Source organism: Patiria miniata, unplaced genomic scaffold (assembly GCF_015706575.1).
Source record: "Patiria miniata isolate m_02_andy unplaced genomic scaffold, ASM1570657v1 HiC_scaffold_24, whole genome shotgun sequence".
In the NCBI taxonomy this organism is placed as follows: domain Eukaryota; kingdom Metazoa; phylum Echinodermata; class Asteroidea; order Valvatida; family Asterinidae; genus Patiria; species Patiria miniata.
In genome coordinates, this window is record NW_024037063.1 from 15,339,756 (window position 1) to 15,347,754 (window position 7,999).

Below are 7,999 nucleotides of genomic sequence, written 5' to 3' on the forward strand. Positions count from 1 at the left end.
TGGCCTCAAGGGTGCGGCAGGCTCGTGACGTTTGGACTGCAAACTGTAGGGGTTCAACCAAATGAAGTCAGTGGGTGGACAAATAACAAATGACGTCACAAGCGAACGGTGCCCCCCCCCCCTTTAAACAAAAGCCGGTGCATTTGTATGGTACAGTAATATAGTGTACATGATGTAGGATTTTATCAGCGCTCCCAGTTGAAATATGGCACGAGCCCCCCCCCCCCCCCCCCCCCCCCCCCCCCCCCCCCCCCCCCCCCCCCCCCCCCCCCCGCCTCAGCTTTTGATTTTACCATGGAGGCTATGGGCTCCGTGCACAAGTGCCCCTTCAACGGCCAGAAACGGAGAGTTGGGGGAGGAGACTGGTTACCAGTCCATCCACTGCGTATTTTGAATGATGCAAAGTTATTGGGGAAGGGAATAGTCTGGGATACCATCGCAAGTTAAATTGAACGTATGCGCGCCGACGTTGCCTGACGATCATGCGAAGACGCTGCGGCTAATAGCCCGGTTGGCACATTCTGGAAGTGGTGAACTTTGAGCGCGAACCCGTACATTACAGTACGCACCTGCTATGTCCCGTCCATCATGGAGAAATATAACACGTCCAATGGTGCTCTCAAATGTGGTAAAACGCGCCCTCTTGGTTAGAGCACGGAGCCCATACGGAGGCCAAGTGTCCGGAGAAAAGACATGTCCACATTAATTTCGGCGCGGATGTGCAGTTTTGAAATGTCCAATGGTGTAAGACCAGGTGACACATTGACAAACTGATCATTATAGTATTAGCAATGCCATTACGATTACTTGCACATACCCCTGGGACATGTATGCTGAGTTCAGAATTATTTCTAGTCATTATTTTAATCTGTTTGTGCCAGTTTTTAGGAATCATTTTAATTTCTCGTTCCACGGAAGAACACTACAATTCTGCATCCTTTTCGAACCGATCAACTTTATTTTCAATTTCTAATTAAAATGCCAACCATTATGATTAAAACAATATCGTGTGAACCGTGATTAAGTCAGCCATCGGTTAAGTATTTTCAGCTTATTCAATTTTAAACACATGATACGCTCTGTTCAAGAGGCCAATCAGCAGCTTGTTTTAGCCCTTCTAAAACTAGGGGCAACTACATTTTTTTCCAAATTATAAACACTTTGAATCGTAGATGTTCTTAATTTGAAAATAACACTTTGAATTGCAGATGTTCTTAATCTGAAAATATTGCAAGAACATCAAACGTTTGTAGCTTAAACAGTTTCATGTTCAATGCTGCTGTAATTGTCCTTTTGTCAAATTCATGACTCATCAGTTGAACTTGCGTTGAATTTATTAAATTGTTTTTCTTGCACTGAAGTTTTAATTGGTAGTATGTTTTGTGTTGTTTTGGTTGTCTGCCATTCTGCTTTCATTTTGAAACTCTCCACCCGGCATTTTGCATGTGTGAGTAAAGTGCCCCGTGAGATTACATACAAACATACAATGATATTTTACAAAATACTAAATAGCCTAACAATAAATATCCTAAGAAATGCAATAAATTCACATGTGTAAGTAGAAGCTACACCCTCACATCTTTTTCCAATTTAAAATTACAAGGCAATCTCGGTTTGGTTTGGAAGGATGGGTCACGTGATTTTTCACGTAAATTAAAAAATGAAGACCCTGGAATATTGTATCAATTCCTGTAAAAAGCGAAATCAGATCTCTCACAGTTGACTTTATATTGATTTTCAAAGATTAATCCGTGGTCTCAACATGTATGCACACCTATGCTACTGTACTGTAAACTCATCAAGTACATGTACAATGGTAACAAAACCCATTTAATAGCTCATATTTCTAAAAGTAAAGGTCGCACACCATTGGCGCAACAAAGTATTGCTCGCCATACCCTCTTCACTTCAATGTGCATGTTTCTTTATAGAAAAAAAGCGCCCAATTTTTTAAAAGTGCCCAATTTGGCGCTTTTGCCAGACCAACTGTGTCTCATATGACGTCGTCTCAAAAGTTAACAAGTTGTCATACAATTACGTGTACAAAACACTAGTAAACACTTAAGAATACATTGCACACCCGTTAAACTTCTGTACCGCTCTCTCAGTTTTGGCAAGCATAAACTATGAGTCAGGGGGAATTCCCTGCCATTATACACGCACAATGCAATCTACGTACATGCCTTGCAATGAACGTTTTAAAGGGGAGGGTTGTTGAGCCTTGTATTTCAAGGGTGCCGCAGGGCATGTCCTATTTCGCTCAATTTTTGCCAAGAGACACGGGGAAGTTTGAGACCTACTTTCACATTGACATTTAAAGCAAATATGTAAGGACTGATTTTCAGGAATTTTCAAAGAAACAGAGATCTTGTTATTATAACTTCTGGTCTGATGATGTCATCAATTTTTTTTTCGCGCACAGCTGTTGTCTGCATAAAGGTCATCATATGAACTAATTTTGAAGTGATTACCGCGAACTTAGCCACACATATCAACTGATTCATTTTAAACATTTTTAAACCTGCCGCTAGAGGGCGCTCTAACATTTTATGACGTCATCGATAAGTTTTTCTAAAGTTCACCCTAGCCAGACTTACATCGTTGAAAGCAAGTTTACATCTTTTTCCACTTCAAATATAAGGCACTTTCGGTTTCGACTGGAAGGAAGGGTCACGTGATTAGACACACATGAGATGAAATGAAGATCCTGGATTATTCTATCAATTCTTTCAAAAGCCAAGTTCAGGTCTCTCATGGTTGATTTTATATTGATTTTCAAAGATTAAGTCTAGAAATTTTTAATTGCCTTTAATTTGATACCTGATAACGTCATGATGACATTACCAAATTTACAACATCTTTGTAACATGGTACAAGTTCAAACTAGGTTTTATGATCATCCAGTCAACTGTTCAGAAAAAGTTTGCTTTGTTTTGATTTCACTGAGGCTAATGTCTTCATTTTAAATTCACCTAACTTTGACCTTCCGGTAGCCCCGGAAGTAAAGGTTAAGCTACTTTTACTTCAAAATCAAAAATGTTTATCAAGGTATGGTCCATCAGATCACAACTTATGAACGTGATGACTTATTTGTTCCATGAGTTATACATGACGGAAAATTGTCATATTTTGAACAATAATCGCTTGTAATTTGATACCCAATGATGTCATTGTGATGTCAGAGTAATATGCACCACTCGGGATGAGGGTAGATATATGTTGAAGGTTACAAGTTCAAACAATAAACCGTTTTGGAGAAAACCCGCAGAGAATTATTGTCCAGAAAAGAAAAAACAAACAAACAAAGAAGATCGATCAGAACAATTCTAAACTAGAGCACTTCATTACAAAATGAAAACTAGCAAGTACATAAAACAACGCTCACCGATCACAGTATGTGCATGGAGCTGTATCCGGTGGGGGCCAGCATCGTCGAGCACATGAAATAAAAGAGCAAGAAAACACAATGACAACTTTTAGAACAATGTAAAGCATCAGCCTGAATTTTATTGCAACATTTGACCCCCAAGACGGATGCAAATCATGCCTACGACTTCAACACCCGAAAGGGTTTGTCAAAATTAGCTGGGCCCAGAGCATTTAATTTAATTATTACAGCAAGTACATGAAACAACACTCACCGATCATTGTATGTGCATGGAGCTGTATCCAGTGGGGGCCAGCATCGTCGAGCACATGAAATAGAAGGGCAAGAAAACACAATGACAACTTTTAGAACAATGTAAAGCATAAGCCTGAATTTTATTGCAACATTTGACCCTCAAGACGAGTGCAAATCTTGCCTACAACTTCAACACCCAGAAGGGTTTGTCAAAATTAGCTGGGCTCAGAGCATTTAATTTAATTATTACAGCAAGTCCATAAAACATCACTCACCGATCATTGTATGTGCATGAAGCTGTATCCGGTGGGGGCCAGCATCGTCGAGCACATGAAATAGAAGGGCAAGAAAACACATTGACAACTTTTAGAACAATGTATTGCAGTAGCCTGAATTTTATTGCAACATTTGACCCCCCAGACGAGTACAAATCATTGCCTACGACTTCAACACCCGGAAGGTATTGTCAAAATTAGCTGGGCCAAGAGCATTAAATTAAATTATTACAGCAAGTACATGAAACAACACTCACAGATCACATTATATGCATGGAGCTGTATCTGGTGGGGGCCAGCATCGTCGAGCGCATGAAATAGAAGGGCAAGAAAACACAATGACAACATTTAGAACAATGTAATGCATTAGCCTGAATTTTATTGCAACATTTGACCCCCAGATGAGTGCAAATCATGCCTACGACTTCAACACCCGGAAGGGTTTGTCAAAATTAGCTGGGCTCCGAGCATTTAATTTAATTATTACATCAAGTACATGAAACAACACTCACAGATCACATTATATGCATGGAGCTGTATCTGGTGGGGGCCAGCATCGTCGAGCGCATGAAATAGAAGGGCAAGAAAACACAATGACAACATTTAGAACAATGTAATGCATTAGCCTGAATTTTATTGCAACATTTGACCCCCAGATGAGTGCAAATCATGCCTACGACTTCAACACCCGGAAGGGTTTGTCAAAATTAGCTGGGCTCCGAGCATTTAATTTAATTATTACATCAAGTACATGAAACAACACTCACCGATCACTGTATGTGCATGGAGCTGTATCTGGTTGGGACCAGCATCGTCGAGCACATGAAATAGAAGGGCAACAAAACACAATGACAACTTTTAGAACAATGTAAAGCATAAGCCTGAATTTTATTGCAACATTTGACCCTCAAGACGAGTGCAAATCTTGCCTACAACTTCAACACCCAGAAGGGTTTGTCAAAATAAGCTGGGCTCAGAGCATTAAATAAAACTAGAGATGTGTTTGTGGACAAACACAAGCTGTTTCGGATATTCAAAATACTCTGTGCACGTGATGAACAATCAGTGACGTCACTAAAAATGTCATCTATAACAGCACATTATTCGTACATGTCAAGTTATAACCAAATCGAACATATAGGTCTGTAAATATAGGCCTATGAAGAACAAAATGCCCCTTTAAGGGACGTCACATGACATTTGATGATGACATCACATGAATTTTCATCTATAACCCATCTCGGCATTGGTACGATCACGAATTTCTTCTAGGACCATCTTTGGGTGGTAGTCTAAGTGTGTACCAGGTCTAACGTCGATCGCATAATTTACAAAAGTGCCAAAGTAGAGTGTTTCAAAACGTGTACAAACCCTATGGGGAAAAATGCATCTTTAATGTGATGTAACCCAACACCTGATGACGTCACGATCGCGCATTTCTTCTAGGACCATCTTTGGGTGGTGGTCTAAAATTGTATCAAGACTGAGGTCGATCGGATTTACGAAGGTGCCAAAGTGGAGTGTTTTAAAACGTGTACAAAACATATGGGGAAAAACGCATCTTTAATGTGACGTAACCGAACACCTGATGACGCCACGATCACAAATTTTCTTCTTGGACCATCTGTGGGTGGTGGTCTAAGTGTGTACCAAGTGTAACGTCGATCGGATTTACGAAAGTGCCGAAATGGAGCATTTTAATACATGTACAAACCCTATGGGGAAAAATGCATCTTTAATGTGACGTAACCTGACACTTGATGACGTCACGATCACGAATTTCGTCTAGAACCATCTGTGGGTGGTGGTGTAAGTATGAATTAAGTTTAAAGTCGATCGGATTTACGAAGATGCCAAACTGGTGTGTTTTAAAACGTGTACAAAACATATGGGGGAAAATGCATCTTTAATTTGATGTAACCTGACACCTGATGACGTCATGATCACAAATTTCTTCTAGGACCATCTGTGGGTGGTGGTCTAAGTATGTACCAAGTCTGAAATCAATCGGATTTAAAAAAGTGGCAAAGTGGATTGGTAGAAGAAACGTGTGTTAAACCTATGGAGAAAAAGTCTGAAAAAGGAGAGGGGGGTAAAAAAAAAAAAAAAAAAAAAAACTAGAGGTGTTTGTGTACAAACACAGCTGTTTCGGCTGTTTGGAGAGACGTCGACTTGTGACGACATCGTCATGATGTCACTATTAAATTCACGTATGACACTATAACAAGAAGTTACAACTCAATCAGTTATTTAGCTGAAACGAAACAACCGATATGATGAGACGATGACAGAAAGTGTTAGGTATGACACGTGACGATTTAAGGTACTTTGTTTTAAAACGTGTACAAACCCTATGGGGAAAAATGCATCTTTAATGTGATGTAACCAAACACCTGATGACGTCACGATCACGAATTTCTTCTAGGACTATCTGTGGGTGGTTGTCTAAGTGTGTACCAAGTATAAAGTCGATCAAATTTACGAAAGTGCCAAAAAGTGAAGCGTTTTAAAACGTGTACAAAACCTATGGGGAAAATGTGCATCTTTAATGTAAAGTAACGTGACACCTGATGACGTCATGATCACGAATTTCTTCAAGGACCATTTGTGGGTGATGGTCTAAGTGTGTACCAAGTGTAACGTCGATCAGATTTACGAAAGTGCCGAAATGGAGCGTTTTAAAACATGTACAAACCCTATGGGGAAATAAGCATCTTTAATGTGACGTAACCTGACTCTTGATGACGTCACGATCACGAATTTCTTCTAGGACCATTTGTGGGTGGTAGTCTAATTATAAATTAAGTTTAAAGTCGATTGGATTTACGAAGATACCAAACTGGAGTGTTTTAAAACGTGTACAAAACATATGGGGAAAAATGCATCTTTAATGTAACGTAACCTGACACCTGATGACGTCACGATCACAAATTTCTTCTAGGACCATCTGTGGGTGGTGGTCTCAGTATGTACCAAGTCTGAAATCAATCGGTTTTATAAAAGTGGCAAAGTGGACTGCCAGAAGAAACGTGTGTTAAACCTATGGGAAAAAGTCTGAAAAAGGAGAAAAAAAAAAAACTAGATGTGGTTGTAACTGAACAACCACAGAGCTGTTCCCAACTTGTTTTTGATTGTCTATTGGATAATAGAAAATAATGAAATGATTTTTGAAAAAATATCTAACTTTTAAAATTGAAATTATTATCTTACATAATTGCACTTCCGGTAAAAACCGGAAGTAAAGGTCACGAGACCTTGACATATACATTTTCATTTATAACCCTTCCCTGTCTATATATTTACCAAGTTTGAGATCAATCGGTCGAATAGTTTTATAGTTAAAGGACTATAAAGATTGCCTCATTAAATATTCATGACGTCATAACATGAAAACATTAAACTGCCCATTAATAATAATGCTACATATTTATCCTTTAATGTTGCTTAATACTAATATAAGGTGTCAACCCAATTAAATTTCTAATTCATTAGATATGATAATTAGGGTCTTAATTTAACACTTCCGGTAACACCGGAAGTAGAGGTCACATGACCCGGATATACCAATATTTATCTGTAACACTTCCCAGTCTGTATACCTGCCAGGTTTGAGATCAATCGGTCAAATGGTTCTATAGTTATAGGACTGTAAAGATTGCCTCATTAAATATTCATGACGTCATAACATGACAATAATTAAGTGCAGAGTATAAATAATAATGCAATATAATTATCTGTCAATATAGCTTTGTATCAATGTGAAGTTTCAACCCAATCAGATTAATAATTCATGAGATATGATATAGGGGTCTAAAATAACCACTTCCGGTAAAACCGGAAGTGAAGGTCACGTGACCTTGACATATCAATTTTCATTTATAACACTTCCCTGTCTGTATAACTACCAAATTTGAGATCAATTGGTCAAATAGTTCTATAGTTATAAGGCTGTAAAAATTGAATCTATAAATAGATGTCACGTGACCCCTGATGACGTCACGATGACGAAAAGTTTCGGCATACATCTTCAGATGATGGTTAATGACTATGCTGAGTTTAAAGTTGATCAGATTTAAAATAGTTCCCAAAGTGGCTTGTAGAA